The 17,362-nt window shown below is 41.2% G+C and overlaps 1 protein-coding gene across 1 annotated transcript in view; it reads right to left on the bottom strand.

The window, feature by feature from the left end:
- The window catches only part of FAM237A (family with sequence similarity 237 member A), a 58,977-nt gene extending 54,976 nt beyond the window's left edge, over window positions 1-4,001 (bottom strand). Inside the window, exon 1 of the mRNA XM_040357308.1 lies at window positions 3,693-4,001. The gene's annotated coding sequence lies outside the window, so the exon portion shown is untranslated. The remainder of the gene's footprint in view (window positions 1-3,692) is intronic.
- Window positions 4,002-17,362: the final 13,361 nt, after the last annotated feature.

Raw genomic sequence — 17,362 nt, 5'->3', positions numbered from 1 at the left:
TTAATTTAAAAAAAATCTAAATAAAGTGTATCTAAATACAAGATATTTTATATAAGAGAAGGTTGGTGGGACTTTGCATGTACCTTGTAGGGTCAAATGGAAAAACTAGTAAGTATTTAAAAATGAACACATTTTTATTTTGCACAAACATATAGTTATCTTAAAAAGGACAAGACTTGTTGAATAAAATCTACAGTTGCAATTCAGTTGTCCAAGGTATGGTTAACCTGGCAGAAGAATCCGAAAGAATGGCCTAAATTTTCTTCAACAAGTTTTGTCCTTTTTAAGATAACTATATGTTTGTGCGAAATAAAAATGTGTTAATTTTTAAATACTAACTAGTACATGCAAAGTCCCACCAACCTTCTCTTATATAATATATGTTTCTTTTGGGATGGTACCTTGTTAGGGTCATAATTATGCCACAATCACCCCCCAAACCCCCTTACTAAATACAAGATATGATGACTGCATTACTTTTGTTTTCTAATGCCGCATACACACGACCGTTATTCATGTCATGAAAAAAAAATAAGTTTTTCTCGACGTGATTTGTCGTGATTCCTCTCCAGCCTGCCTTGCATACACACGTTCGTGAAAAAAAATGCTCGAGCAAAGCACAGTGATATACAACACGTACAACGGCACTATAAAGGGGAAGTTCCATTGGAATTGCGCCACCCTTTGGGCTGCTTTTGCTCATTTCCCTGTCTCATAACTTACTTCTGAGCATCTGCGTTTTTTCCCCTCGTTAAAGCGTACACACGACTGTTTTTCACAAGTGAAAAACGTCGAAAAACGACGAGAAAAAGCAGGTTCTAAAACATTTTTTTTAATTAACCACTTGCTTACTGGGCACATATACACCCCTCCTGCCCAGGTGAAATTTCAGCTTCCGGCACTGCGTTGCTTTAACTGACAATTGCGTGGTCGTGCGACGTGGCTCCCAAACAAAATTGATGTCCTTTTTTTCCCACAAATAGAGCTTTCTTTTGATGGTATTTGATTACCTCTGCGGTTTTTATTTTTTGTGCTATAAACAAAAAAAGAGCAGTCTAGGCCGATACGTATTTTTCTACATATTTTTGGTAAAAAAATAAAAAAAAAATCGCAATAAGCGGCTGGTTTGTGCAAAAGTTATAGCGCCTACAAAATAGGGGACAGAATTATTATTTTTTTTTTTTTTTTTTTTACTAGTAATGGCGGCGATCTCTATTTTTTTGGAACTGCGACATTATGGCGGACACATCAGACACGTTTGACACATTTTTAGCACCATTCACATTTATACTGCGATCAATGCTATAAATATGCACTAATTACTGTATAAATGTGACTGGCATCGAAGGGGTTAACACTAGGGGGTGGGGAAGGGGTTAAATGTGTACCCTGCATAGTGTTTGTGGGGGAAGGGGACTGACTGGGGGAGGTGACCGATCTGTGGCCCTATGTACAAGGGACACAGATCGGTCTCCTCTCTCCCTGACAGGACGTGGATCTGTGTGTTTACACACACAGATCCACGTCCTTGTCTCTGTAACCGCCGATCACGGGTGCCTGGCGGCGCATCGGCATCTCAGTGATGCAGTGCACGCATGTGCCTAGTGGCCTGGAGGAGCGGAGGCCGTAAAAAGACGGCGGCTCAGAGATTTACAACCACCCTGCGGCCGTATATAGTCGTACGGCCGTCAGGAAGTGGTTAAATTCCTTTTTATTTTTAGAATTTTGCTCTTATGATACACACTGTGCTTACAATCTTATACAAAAATATATATTAAAATACATTTAGTTGCATTTCCATAAAACCTTATTTTTATTATTAACCGTGTGGCCTTTTGTGTATAATATATATTTTTCTTTTTCCTTCTTCCCTTCCCCTCCCTCTCACCCCGTCCCCTCCCTCTCACCCCTCCCCTCATGCCCTCCCACCCTCCCCCCTCCGCCATCACCTTTTTAGTGCCCTGTTGTGTCTAACTTCCATTTTTCCTTTAATGTATTGGAAAACCAATACATTAAAGTCTAACTTCAGCTAACACCTTTAAACAGTTACATTAACACTATACTTGGGGGGGGGGGGGGGATAAGCATGCCTTTATTCATACAACTATATGAATAAAAACTGACTTTTGCAGGCAATGCTGTCTGTGTTAAATAGTTTGTCTCAACCCTGTAGCTGCCATTTTGATAGACATATTAGCCAGTTGGCCCCACCAACTGTCCACCCTTAAGCTGAAAAGGCAGCAGATGGATGTACACGTGCCATGATGCTTTTCATTGAACTGCAGCAAGAATTATCCCCCTGTCATATTCAGTGGACAGTACCACCTGCAAAATGTGACTTATTCAGATGAATAGGGTCGTGTTGCATCTGTATGCAATGCCTGCGATGGCTGTTCATTCAAAGTGGGTTTTATGAGGTACAGAAAAACAGGCAGCGAGGAGGCAACATAATGCCTCAGCACTCCCTTTGAAAAGTAACCCACAGTGGATTGCTCTTCAGAAGGCAATACATGTATAAAATAACCCTTAATGGCAGGATTATCAGGTAATACAACTATGTTATAGGTGGACTTTTAGAGAGGAAACTCAACAATACAATAACATAATAACAATAAATAATGATATTAATAATAACAATGAGAATCTTGATATAAAAAAAAACTCACACCTGTGTAAGTCAATACAAGGCAACATAATTAAATCATATATTGTGTTACTGCTTATGTAATTTATAAAATAGTTTTACTATAGATAGGCTGAATCTGGATGATTTAAAAAAAAGGAGAGGTAAAATAGACTTTTATGGCATCTTACACTTCATGCATTATTGCTTTTTGTGCTGCCATTTAAAAAAAAAGATAAACCCTCCTGTGGTAATTATGCAGATATCCAGGTAATGCAACCTTTTTACATCAAGTGTGACATATTTAAAATAAAAAATAAAAACAATTCTAGAGGCCTGACAGTTTCTGTCTTTAATACTTTAAGTAACTGACCCAAAACAAGCATACAGCCAGTGAAGTCTGTGTAAAGTCAGAACCTGTTGCAGGTCACTTGCAAGGGTTAACATGACAGACAGGGAACTAGAATTTCAGAATGAGAGATGTAGTGGCAGCCTTCCTATCTCTTCTATGACAGGTTTCCTTGTAAGTATATATATATAAGTATATTTATAGATGTTTTCAATGAGCTAATTGCTTCTGATATACATACAGCAAGATAACTTGTAAATGATTAAAAAAGTTAAAGCATGCCATAAACATGTACAGGTAAATTTTCTGAAAATTCCTTTAAGATTTTATCAATCAGTTGAAATTCTACAAGAAAAAATAAAAACTACATGAACATTATAAAATATATTTTAGAACATTGTTTTTTTTTTCTAGGAAATCCTGGTCAGATCAGAATCAAAGTTAAAAGGTTTAGCTGATCAATCTAATTGGAACAGACGGTGTCCCTGTCCAGCGTGCTGAATGTCAGTTCCCCTACTTGTCTTGTGTTCTGTTTCTCATTCAGCCTAAAATTGATAATGTTTGCTTTGTGATTTCTATGTCTACACATACTATCACCCCTGTGCCCTCTCGTCCCCGAAAATGTGTTATCTCTCTATTTGCCCCCTTTTCTAAGACTTCTCTGTAAGGTTAATATGCTATACACTAATGTCATAATCCAATCTCACAGTTGTATCTTACCTCTTTCAGTTGTGCTATTTGTTAGAGAAGAAAATCTTTTATTCCCAGGAAGGTGAAACTTCTCTGACTGCCCTGGATCTCTGTCTGATCCCGATTTCACAAAGCCTTTGGTTGCTCTCTTTTTTTTTTTAAGGAGGGGGAGTGACAGGGACTCCCTTTATTGTACGTCAAAGCTCAGTGAAGAATCACCCACCCTTTGGATCTTGGAGATCTCAATAAACAATCAATGCACTAAATGCCAGGTAATCCTCTATTAGCTCAATTCAGCATGGAATATAGTCTATGGGCTGTCACAAATAGCTTCATTGAGCTATGAGATGCTATTGAACAAGTTGGGAGGCTTAAGCCAGGGGCACATTATTAACTATCCCCATGTGTCGACCTTTCGTCATCACTTTAGTTAACTCTTCCTGGATTCATCATCAGCTCTTTACGAGTCATTAGCAAAGTGTTATATACTTAAGCCAAATGCTATACAGTAGTCAGATAATGTTAGCTTTCCTAGTGTTTATTAAATATTTCTAATTTTGTTATGATTTAGTAATTATATGATGTACTGCCATTGATAGATATACTGTACTTCAGCATTTTATTTAAATAGTTTGTAATTTTTTTTAACATAGTTCTGCAATCTTTTCGTTTCCATAGGATTATCTTTAACAAAGGGTATGACATATTATAGTAAAGCTTTGTGTCATAATACTTTTAAAGCTTTGTCAATTATCTTTAGCTAAATGTAAAAATATTCTTAGGGCCAGTTCCTACCAGGAGGCGTGCATTATGGTCCATATGTAATGCATGCATGTTGGTTTGCGTTGTGTAGGAGTTACGCGTTGTTACAGCATTTACTTTTTTAAACTTATTTTTTTTTATATTTTTACATAATAATACTTCATTTAACTCTATGAACAACAGCATATTGTGAAACACTGCAATGCATTGATATACGTTTTTGTACGTTGCGCTACATACAAATGCAGACATGCTGATTTTTTACTCAACGCACATCGACAGACATGTATGGTGTGAACAGGGCATATAGAAAACTGGTTTCTATGTGTCCTTGTATTGAGCCTGGATTGATCATTGCTGATCGACACAACTCAACTCTCCTGGTGTGAATGAGCCCTTCTCACTGTTTACTGTCTTCTGGCCAAGTGACGTACCCGGATGTCACTCTCCACATGCACACAGGGGTTACTGGTACCCGGCTGGTTCGATCGGCTGGGAATCATGTGATTGCGTAAGCTGTGATGGGCCCACAGCTATCACATGGTACCTGGGCCAATCACAGCACCTTGTACCATGTGATTAGCTGTAGCCAATCACAGATCACTAGTAATAACAGTTTTCGTGAATGTAACCCATTCATGACAATTAAACTTTGCTGTTACAATGATCATAATTGTAACAGCAAACAAAGTGTAAATAATAATTTAAAAGAAATCCGGATTACAAATTTGAATAAAAAAAAAAATACTTTTTTTGTTTTTACATACAATCACCATCACCAGTCAGTGTCCCTGATCACCACCACAACAATCATATGGTGACACCTTAATGCACTGTTGACAGTATGTAAAAAATAAAATGTAAAAAAATAAAATAAAAATCCAACTTCATTTAAAAAAAAAATTGAAAACTGTCTACTTTCCAAAAAGGGCTCATTTTTTTTTTTAATAACTTGATGTTATTTAATATCAAACAAGGTAAGAAAAACATCATAATACCGACTTACAATGAAAGGACATGCATTTCCAATTGCAGTGGAAGGGGAGGAAGATGAGCAACCAGTTGTAAATTGAATGCATGAAGGTCATTCTGCTAAATGATGGGAGCAGGGCCGGTGGATACAGGGGAAATGGTACTCATAACGTCGCTCTATCTAGAACATATGGAAAGAGTTCTGGAGGTAAAAGCAGGTACTACTTGAGAGCAATTTAGATGTGAAAGTCGTTTAGAACTAGTGCATGAAAGAAAGTTGGGCAGCTCCCTTAATGTTGTTGAGTGTGGGTCCCGCATCAGAGGCCTGAAGGTTATAGAGGTTTGAGCAGTATTCTTGAAAACATTTAGCAATATCAAGGGGGTTCGTAAGTTGTCTACCCTGGGCATTTTTTACGTAAGGGATTTTAGAATGAGTAAGCTTATGTTTGTATTGGTTAACCAAAATTTTACATGGTTTACATGTTTTTTTTTGCCTTGAGAATAACAATGTAGTCATAGGCGTTTGATATAAAAGTCATGATAGTGACTTTTTTGTGCCATGCATGCATCTCCAGGGATCTTAAAGATCTGCCGAATGAAGTAGAGATGATAGGACAGTAGAGCAATTCCTATGGGAGCTAGAAGTGTCTAGAGAAGGATCAATTATGTCAATAAAATCCCCACCAGTAATGACTTGATCTTTTGGGAAGGATTTTAACTTGTTAGTGATAGATTTCTAAAAAGTTTATTGATGCGTATTGGGTGCACAAATGTTGACAATTACTAAAAGACAGTTGTTGAAAAGTACTGATAGAATAAAAAAAAATCTGGATCTATCTCCACACTAAATAGTTGGAAGGTTACTGATGACTTCTGACTACTCCTCTCGACTTCTTATTGATATGAGCAAAAAACAGTGAGGATATAGTTTGTATGAGCACTACAGCGCCTCATTAGGCAGGACTTTGAAAAAGTCCATCAGAGAGTGTCACAGAGGTGGAGCGCTGGGTGGGGGATATGGAAGATATGGTCTGGGATCACTCGGCTTCCCTGCATACCCTTCAGGTGCCATTGAAGCACCTGGAATCGAGGCCAAGGACGTAGAAAAACCGTAATAGATGGAACAATTTGCACATAATTGGTCTGCCGCAGTGTTCCGAGGGCTCGGACCTGTCTACCTACACGGAGCCGCTGCTCCACTCGCTTTTCCCCAGGCGGCCTTCTTGTCTGTGGAAAGGGCACACAGCCCGCTGCCTCCCCTGGGGCTTTGCCTCATACGTTTATCTTCTGGCTTCTCAACTTTGGAGACTGTGACTTGATCCTACGAGAGGCCCGCAAGCTTGATGAAATCCACCACGAGGCTGCCCGCTTGATGTTCTTTCCAGACTTCTCGGTGGATACTCAGAAGCTAAGTATTCCTGTACTCCGATGACACGCTCAGCAGTCATTGATGGCAGCTCTCTCTATTATTGACCATTTTGACCATGGGTTTCCCTCATGTGGGTCTCGCACTTTAAATACGTGGGGATATATATTCCAAATGATTCAAAGCGTTACCTAGAGGACAATGTATATCCTATTCTCCAGCAGTTTCTTCAGCATTGCTTGGTATGGAAAGCTCTCCCACTGACCCCAGTAGAAAGGGTGAATCTAATTAAAATGTTCTTTCTCCCAAAATTCCTATATGTCTTCCACGACACCCCGGTCCCTATTCCTAATGCTTTTTTTGCTAAACTTGATTAGGCTATTACCTCTTTTATCTGGGCATATAGAGCAGCTAGAAATACACTGCAACTTTCACTGACGGAAGGGGCACTCTCCCTGCCCAACTTTAAGAAGTATTATTGGGCAGCAGTGTTGTTTACTGTGCGATGGTGGTTCACCTGGGCTATTTCTAAACCGGAGGTTAATCTAGAAGCGGTGCTCTTGGGCTCCTACTCAGAACTCAGCAACCTGGTTTACAGAGATTCGGGATATCGCCCCCAAGTCACTAAACCCATGAAATTGACGGTATGGAAACAGGTTTCCTTGCATCTTAATAACCAGTAACCACTGCTTTCCCCTATACTCCGCTATGGAGTAACCCCTCCCTAACACATTTCCGTTCTGTTCCGGATCCACAGGTCTGGGCTAGATATGAGATTCGGACACTGTGTCACATCTTCAGTGAGGGGTGCCTTCTCTCGTTTGTAGAAATGAAATGTAGATATCAGCTCCCCCACTGGATGTTCTTTAGGTATCGCAGCTTAGGCATGCTGCTCAAGTGAAATTTCCTGAAGGGGTGGATCTTTGCTACTCATTCGGTCCAGTTCCTCCTCACGGCCACTAACATTGTTTGGACATTGTCCTCTATTTACTTTAGACTTACATGTAGAGACACCTCTAAAATGCTCAAATTATTTAATGTGTGGCAACAGGATAACCCAGCCTTGATGGAGGAGGACTGGTCTGAGGGTCTGCAACTATACATACCACTTATGATCTCAGCTAAAGATCGCTCTTTGCAATTGAAGTTTTTGCACAGAGTGTATTATACGCCGCATAGGCGGTCCATTATTTAACCAGGGTGGAGGATACGTGCCCAAAATGCAGGCAGTCGGTGGGGACCTTTCTTCACATGGTTTGGTCATGCCCTATCTTTCAGACTTACTGGATTGATTGATCTGCTTGTCTTTCTCCTGGGTATCACTGACAACCTGGAGACTACTAAACATGTTAAGCTGTTTGTGTTCTATGCGGCTTATTACACCAGGAAGACAATTCTATCCAAATGGAAACTCTCGGATCCTTCTGTGCTCTCGGCCTGGCGAGCCCAAATAAACGATGTACTACTATTATATAAAATCACTTATATGGGCCGTAAATGCCCGCAGAAGTTTGACAAAATCTGGGCAGCCTGGGTGGAGGCTAGACACCTTATAATCTGAAAATCTCATGAATCTTTTTTCCTCTGTGGCTTTGTGGATCAGAGACAGTTTAATTTGATTTTACCCCTTTCCCTCAGAGCTACGGAGGCCCCCACTTCCCTTCCCCCTCCCCTCTCCGCTTGTACTCCTGATTTTGTTCCCCTGCTGCTTCCCTGATGGGTTGCTGCCTCTTGTCTACCCCCTCTACTTTCCCTACCCCCCCTACTCCCCACCTTTACCTTTTCAAAGCGATCCTGGAGCTTGTGGCAGCCTCTCATGAACATCTGTTCTATTGGATTATATGAGGTATGCTGTCTGCTCTCTTGTGAATTGTTTGGTCCCAACACTGCAAGCACAAGTAGTTACCTAGTCGTGTTGTGTTATTGATTTCTTTGTTTTATATCTCTGCACCAATCTGAGTTGTAAAACCTGCTCATTTGAGCTTCTGTATACTGTATATTTGATTTTATTCACAAGTGCGTTCCACTATTGCTTCAATAAACATTCCTTATGTTAAAAAAAAAAAAAAAAAAAAAGGATCTGCTTTCCAACAACGCAAGATACCTGGCTGGTTGGGAGATATCTGTGAGCATAACAGAGGGCGCATGATACGAGACTGAGGAATAAGTTTGTAGCAAAGGTGTTTCTGACCGATATTCAGGAATCATCACATTTCAGAGGTTGTTTAGGTTTTGGTGTACTTGGAAGCAGAGTAGGCAGAAGATCCCAATTGTGAAGCCACTTAAGTCCATCTTTGGGAGTCAGGATCAGAATCTACTGATTCTGGAATGTCACTAAAAGCTTTGTTGTAAACCCTTATTCGTAAACTTTATGGACCCATAGGATCGTAGTAACTGGTGCAAACACTTTTCTCGCCTGAGCAGTGGTGGCTGAAATTTCCTGATCGAGGGATATCATGTTTTCCGGGATCCGGCAGAGTGTGCAAAGATCTAGTGGCATGCAGTATTTGTTCCTTCACGTGGAAAAAGTGCACTCTAGTGAGAGTATCCCTAGGAATGGAGGCTTGCAGATGCTTAGGTTTTAGATTCTATGTGCTCTGTTGACGGTCACATCTTGCAGGGAGAGAACAGGAAGTATCTTATGAAAAAGTTGTTGGAGGTATGGCGTTAATTTGGAAGGCTTTATAGTATCTGGAAAGCCTCTAATCTTTATGTTATTCCACCTGGAGTGATCCTCCAGGTCAGAAATCTTAATGCTCTGGCTACTTCACTTGATTGACTTTGAGTGTGCTCTTCAAGCAGTTCTATCCTTCCATGTCCATGGGCAATAGAAGCTTTAAAATCTCTCTGCAGATCAGCTTCTAGTGAGAGCAACGTTGATTTCAGGGTGCATTTGGATGTTGGATTGTCTGAGGCCAGGAATGCAACAAGGGAGGCAGCCTGCATGTCATCCTGGAATGAGGCAAGGGTCTCTGCTCCATGCTGTTTTTTAGTAATGGGCAGCTTAGAAGGCGAGTGTGCAGGGAACAGTGCTGCTCTCTTACATATTTCTGCAGGTGAATGAAAGATGTTTGTAGCAGCTGGATCAGATTCCTTAAAGGGTGACTTCCCTTTTGTGGGAAAAAAAATTAAAAATAAAGAAAAAATGTAAGCGTATACAATTGCGATACAAGTCGTATCGTAATTGAATGTTATTAAAAATTACCTTTCCTTTTCAATCTGCAGCCGCTGTAATTTTCTATAAATGCAAAGCAATATGGCTACCTGGGGTTGTTCTGTACACAGAATGTGTACTAAACACGGCCCAAAAACATAATTTCCTGCTTGTGATTGGTTCACCAATTTTTCCAGAAGTCTGCCAAAGATACAAGTCAGATTTCAGGCATCCCCTGCAACAAAAATTTCATTTTTGGTGAGATAATCCCAATAGGAACACGTCTAATACCGCGTACACACAAAGTTTTTTATCATGAAAAAAAACAAAGTTTTTCAAACTTCATTTTAAAAAACGACGTTGCCCACACACCATCATTTTTTCAAAATGCTCTAGCAAAGCGCGGTTACGTACAACACGTACGACAGCACTCTGTTCCATTCAAGCTCCCGCCTCATAACTTGCTTCTGAGCATGCGCGGGTTTAAAACGTAGTTTTAGCCCACACACGGTAATTTTTTATGACACAAAAAACGACATTTTGAAAAACGACATAAAAAATTTAAGGATGTTCAAATTTTTTTTTGCAAAAAACGATCTGAAGCCCACACAGGATCATTTTAAATGACGTTTTTAAAAACGTCGTTTTATTTCATCACAAAAAACGACCGTGTGTACGCGGCATTAGGCCCTGTACACATGATCAGTCCAAACTGATGAAAACGGACTGAAGTTCAGTTTCATCAGTCCAAACCGACAGTGTGTGGGCCCCATCAGTCAGTTATCCTTCGGTCCAAAAATTTAGAACTTGCTTTAAAATTGAACTGATGGACTGATAATGGACTGGACTGATAACCGATAGGTCAAAACCGATGGTTAGTACGTAAAAGCATCGGTTCAAAACCCGCACATTCTCAGAATCAAGTCGACACATGCTTGGAAGCATTGAACTTTTTTCAGCACGTCGTTGTGTTTTACGTCACCGCATTGAACTCGATCGTTTTTTTAACTGATGGTGTGTAGGCACATCAGACCATCAGTCAGCTTCATCGGTTAACTGATGAGAACGGACCTTCAGTCCGTTTTCATCAGTTTGGACTGATCGTGTGTACAGGGCCTTAAGGGGTGCAGGCCCAACAGCTTTCCTCATTAGTGCTATGCAGCTGCACAGCTGATTGATTATTATGAACCCACTCCCATTAGATTCAATCGGAACTTGGGCACAGAGGAATAAACAGTGATTTCTTCAGAATAACAAAAGGTGGGAATCTGCAACAAAGGTTTTTTTTATAATTCTTGTAATGTACATAGATCACCCAGTTGGGACATGATTTTTTTTCTTTACAAAACTGGAGTTACGCTTTAATATCTGAGAGGCTGTCAGTGTCAGGTGCAGGTTACTCAGCCAACAGGGCATGTGAACAGTTCTTCCACTTGGCACCATCTTGGGTTCTGTACTGGATCGGCTGCATAAAGAATTCTGTCAGCCTGCGTGATCCCTGCGGATTATATTTCTTGTGGGACATAGCCAGGTTTAGCTGGGAGTGAAATATAGGAGGGGAGAGCTGCGGATACCGATGGTGTAAGTTGCTTTCATGCCCCAAGGGAGAGTAGAGCCAGGGATTCAGGTGACTATTATGATTCACAGCCAGACCATGCCCCATAACATCATAGATTCAATGGGTCAGAGAAGTAGATTAAAGCAGAACCTTTTATAATTATATTTTTCTGGAATGTATCACTACCACTGCAACAGAATCCTGAAACAGAAAAGCCAACTCAATTTTTTTATAACTTTTTCCAATGCAGCATCAGCATCATTTTGCATTTAGATGGTACAAAGGTTGGTAAAGCAAATAAAAAAAAGCAAAAAAAAAACTCTTAATATTTTAAGTATAAATCAACAATATTTTTACAGTTGCTTACTTTGTTCAACAGGAAGTGCCTGTTTGCCCTAATGCTAGGGTGAAGTGTAGTATTTAATCAATGTATTTTGAGCTTCAACAATATGTCATCAGTATTACTTTAATCATTTGCCGACCAGCCGCCACCATAGATCGCCATAGATGTATATAAGAGCAATAGCAGGCGCGACACTGGAGCTGATGCGCATGGCCGACGGCCGCGATGTCCGCCGCCACCCACAATCGTTCCACAGAGAGCCAGAACGGAGCTCTGTCAATCGAAGAGGTCGTCTGTTCCTAGTAATCAGGAACAGCGATCTCTCTCTACTCCCAGTCAGTGCACTCCCCCCACAGATAGAAACACCTCCCTAGGGAACACTTAACCCCTTGATCGCCCGCTAATGTTAACCCCTTCCCTGCCAGTGTCATTTATACAGTAATTAGTGGCTATTTTTAGCACTGATCTCTGTATAAATGTCACTGGTCCCAAAAAAGTGTCAAAAGTGTCTGATCTGTCCGCCGCAATGTTGCAGTCCCACTAAAAATCGCTGATCACTGCCATAACTAGTAAAGAAAAAAAGTGTAATAAAAATTCCATAAATATATCCCCTATTTTGTAGACCAATATACCAATCAATATACGTTTATTGCAAATTTTTGGACCAAGAATATGTAGAAGAATACACATTGGCCTAAACTGGCAAAGAAATTCGTATTTTTTTTTTTTTAAAATCCTGATTTTTAGCATACCTTTATACTTAATACAAACATACCCTTATAAAACCAGCATGATATTATTGAATATATTACAGTGGAATAAATACAAACGTGGTGACATGTTTCTTAACAAAGAGGGCTGTCCATGAGAGTCTCTGTATAGTAATATGGATGTGTCCTTATATACTACAGCACCTTTATGTAAAACAATATATTACATGATGAACTGGAGTATGAACATGGAAGCACATAGGTTCCCAAATATATTTTGAGGGCTTGATTTATCAATGGAGTAGAGAAGTTCACTTAACTAAGGCCCCTTTCACACTGGGGCATTTTTCAGGCGCTTTTGGGCTAAAACGCCTGAAAAACGCCTCCCCTACAGTCTCAGTGTGAAAGCTCGAGAGCTTTCACACTGACGCGATGAGCTGGCAGGACGTTAAAAAAAACTCCTGCAAGCAGCAGCTTTATGTACACCACTCCTCCACCGCCCCTGCCTATTGGAATTAATGGGCAGCGCGACTAAACCCCCGGAAAAGCGCTGCTACAGCTGCATTTTGTGGGCGGTTTTAACACCTTTTCTGCCACTAGCAGGAGTTAAAAGCATCCCGCTACCGGTCGTAAACCTCTGCATAAACGGTGGTAAATCGGTGGTAAATCGCCACTAAAAATAGCGCCGCTTTACTGTCGACACTGCCCCCGCCCCAGTGTGAAAGAGGCCTTAGTGAATAAAGTGAAGTTGTGTTTACTTCAATTATCCAATCATGTTTGAGGCAAAATGTTGTGGTTTTTTCCCTTCACAAGATTGGGTTTTAACTCCTTCTCATCCACCATATGTATAAAAACGCTCCTTAGCATGATGCCTCGTGCTGGAAAAAAACTTAAGGCAAACCTTTTTTATTTAGTTTTGGATAGAGTGAGTCAGTTTATTTTGCTGTCTGTACCCCGTTAGGGAGATTCACCTTCTCTATTTGTTCTGCTTACCAGTATCATTGAAAGTTAAAGTAAAAGAAAACACAGATTTTGAGTTGTCCCCAGAAAAGTAATAGAGGGAAAATCCTCCAGTGGAGACATTAGTTCTGGTGACCTGGGGGACCCCATGAAATAGGCCTTTTGCGTACATAGAAAAAGTTGTAGATCTTTGCTTCAGCTCATGATAAATAGGGGTGAACACAAAAGTGTTGCGTTTATAGTTTTGCTCAGTGTAAGTGTAAAGCACTGAATAAATTGATGGCGTCATATAAGTACCGCTAATGAATAAATAAAATAATAAAATAAGACATAAGGGAGGTTTACATGTACACTAATGCCACGTACACACGGTCGTTTTTCGGCATTAAAAAAAACGAAGTTGTTCAGCATGTCCAAAAAACGAAGTTTTTCCAACTTCATCATTAAAAACGGTGTTGCCCACACACCATCGTTTTTGAAAAATGATGAACAAAGCGGGGTGAAGTTCTATTCGCCTTTGGGCTGCTTTTAGCTGATTCCGTGTTAGTAAAAAATGATTTGTGCTTTTTTGTCTGTTACAGCGTGATGAATGTGCTTACTCCATTATGAATGGTAGTTTTACCAGAACGAGCGCTCCCGTCTCATAACTCGCTTCTGGGCATGCGCGGGTTTAAAACGTTGTTTTAGCCCACACACGATCATTTTTTGCAACCCGAAAAACAACATTTTAAAAAACGACGTTAAAAAATGCAGCATTTTAGAAGCCGAAAAACAATGTGAAACCCACACACGATGATTTTAAATGACGTTTTTAAAAACGTCGTTTTTTTTAATGCCGAAAAACGACCGCATGTACGCGGCATAAGGCTTGGTTCAAACTGTTGTACTACATTAATGCTCACGTTATTGTATTGAAATAAAATATGTGCTACATATGCTGCAATGCACCGTTACACACCGTGGTAAGGCCATACCACTCTTTTATAAATGGGCACCTTAATATATCTAACAAAAAAAGTATTTGTAATTTTAGATAGAGTAGGGAAGGGCTAACATGCCTGTCAGCAAAGGGGGTGAGAAAACTGATAACAGGAATGAGTCTTAACTATGACTCTTTAAGCCCATATTATATACTGATGGCTGCTAAACAATATATTACTAAAAATGGAAACAGTTTGGTAAAAATTAAATAAACCTTATGATCTCTATAGAGTAACATAGTTCTATGGTCACAGGCAGCATACACTTTCATTTAATAACATCAGCATTATAATAACTATACAAACAATAGTTATTTTTGACAATCCAAAATATGCTTACATTTCCTTTATCTTGTGAGTGCTGCTTGTCTGCTGGCTATCTCTTTCCACAGCTTTCTGAATTATCTGCATGCTTTTCAGCTTATCCTCTGTTGTATACTTTAAATATCTAAGGACTACAAATCCTATGGTACCTTGCTCCTTAAGCAGTGACTCCTATACTGACTCCGCCTCCTGAAACTCCTCCTTCTAACACCTCTGTAGTTCAGAAGGCAGGCTCTATGAAATGTGTGACACAGAAGTGCCTACCTACAGGCAGGGCCGGAATGGGAGTAAAAAACAGCCCTGGAAAACATTTCATACCAGCCCCATAGCATTATTATACCAGCCCAACATCATAACGTCATTATTTTTTTGTTCATAAAAGAGAAAACCATACATTTTAAAGAAATATTTAAAGAGCGTATTATATAAAGATAAGACAGATATAAAAGCACATAGGGCTAGGGAGATTATATATATATATATATATATATATATATATATATATATATATATTACACAGTGGAACCTCGGATTACGAGCATAATCCGTTCCAGGAGAATGCTCGTAATCCAAAGTGCTCACCCAGCAGGGGACTGGGTGACAGCAGGGGACTGGGTGACAGAGGACTAGGTGACAGCAGGGTACTGGGTAACAGGGGACTGGGTGACAGAGGACTGGGTGACAGCAGAGGGCTGGGTGACAGGGGACTGGGTGACAGGGGACTGGGTGACAGCAGGCTGGGTGACAGAGGACTGGGTGACAGTGGACTGGGTGAAAGGAGGGGACTGGGTGACAGCAGGGGACTGGGTGACAAGAGGGCTGGGTAACAGAGGACTGGGTGACAGCAGGGGACTGGGTGACAGAGGACTGGGTGACAGCAGGGGACTGGGTGACAGCAGGGGACTGGGTAACAGGGGACTGGGTGACAGAGGGCTGGGTGACAGAGGGCTGGGTGACAGCAGGGGACTGGGTGACAGAGGGCTGGGTGACAGAGGGCTGGGTGACAGGGGGCTGGGTGGCAGGGGGCTGGGTGACAGGGGACTGGGTGGCAGAGGACTGGTTGACAGGGGACTGGGTGACAGGGAACTGGGTGACAGGGGACTGGGTGACAGAGGGCTGGGTGACAAAGGGCTGGGTGACAGAGGGCTGGGTGACAGGGGACTGGGTGACAGGAGGCTGGGTGACAGGGGGCTGGGTGTCAGAATGTGCACCTGGAAAAATATACACAAACAGGTGCAAGCAGGCTCATAGCCATGTATATGCGTGAGTAGGTGTGCATACGCATGTATGAAAGTGTGTGCACAAATGTGCCTGTCACTGATGTTTAAACTGATCACCTGCACATAACCAGTGCTGACTTGTCTACTGCATTCCTCTGAACTCTGTGATTTGTGTCTTTGTACCTGACTACCTACTCCTTATATTCACCTTTACTGACCTCAGCTTGCACTAGGACTATGCTTCTGCCTGCTACTGACCTGCTCATCTATTAGTGACTCTGGCCTGAACCCTGACTACAGTTCCACTTACATTATTGTACTTGATTTGCTCGCCAGGTGCTAAGCTGTCTTTTCCACACCAGTCCTGAGTTTGTGTCACAGTCATCGCCAGTGTGCAATCTCTCACACAACACTCCTGACTACACACCAGTTCACAGCCTATGCAGCAGTCTACCACCTGTCAACTGTTCCTGTGGTTGCCACACTGCTGTGAAGTTCCAGCCTGATATCTCTGTGCCATTTCTCTTGTCTATCATCTCCTGAGCCAAAGCTACTTAGTGCTAATTGGTTCAGATATGCCTGTCTACCTGTAGCAGCTTTTTGCAAGAATTGTGAGGCACTCGTGCCAATACATGCTCTTGCACCACTTGTTCATTTTACTGGGGCCCTGAGCCAGAGTTCTAGGAGAGGCCATCCTCATTTCTTCAGGCTCCTCCCCCATGTATGTGACAATACTGGAGAAAAATAAATGACTGACAGAGGAACTTCATTACTTGGGGAGGGGGATTTATGGTTTGAAAAGAGTTACAAGTGTAGAGAGGATGTGGGATGTATCTTACCTCACAGGAGGAAGGTAGGTTACAGAGGTTAGGAAGAGTGGCAGGAGTGATTTTCAGGAACTAGATCTTGAAAAGTCATTCCAGAGATTTACACATAGCTAATAGTTGTCCTGTGTACCCACTGCACATTTGTTTGTTTGTTTTAGGTAGTCTTATGCAAGATATTTTTCATGGCAGCCAAGGCTTCTTTGATATTTACACACAGAAAGGTGGTTTTGGTTAAAAAAAAAAGGCCACATGGAATAGTATAAAGCTCTCTTGAGTTGGAGGTTGTTATGTTCCCCTTGAGTCTTTATTCCCAGAGGAATTAGTGAGCTCTCAAAGTGGAGAGGTGAGGCTAAGGACAGGGGTTTGCATCTAAGGCCTCGTACACACGGACGGACTGTCCGATGAAAACGGTCCTCCGGACCATTTTCATCGGACATGTCCGCCCGGAGATTTCTGTCTGATGGTTGTACACACCATCAAACAGAAATCCGCGCGTACACGATACGCAGTGACGTGGCCGCGCC

The sequence above is a fragment of the Rana temporaria genome, chromosome 6 (assembly GCF_905171775.1).
Source record: "Rana temporaria chromosome 6, aRanTem1.1, whole genome shotgun sequence".
Lineage (NCBI taxonomy): Eukaryota > Metazoa > Chordata > Amphibia > Anura > Ranidae > Rana > Rana temporaria.
This window is presented reverse-complemented; position numbering and strand designations above follow the sequence as displayed.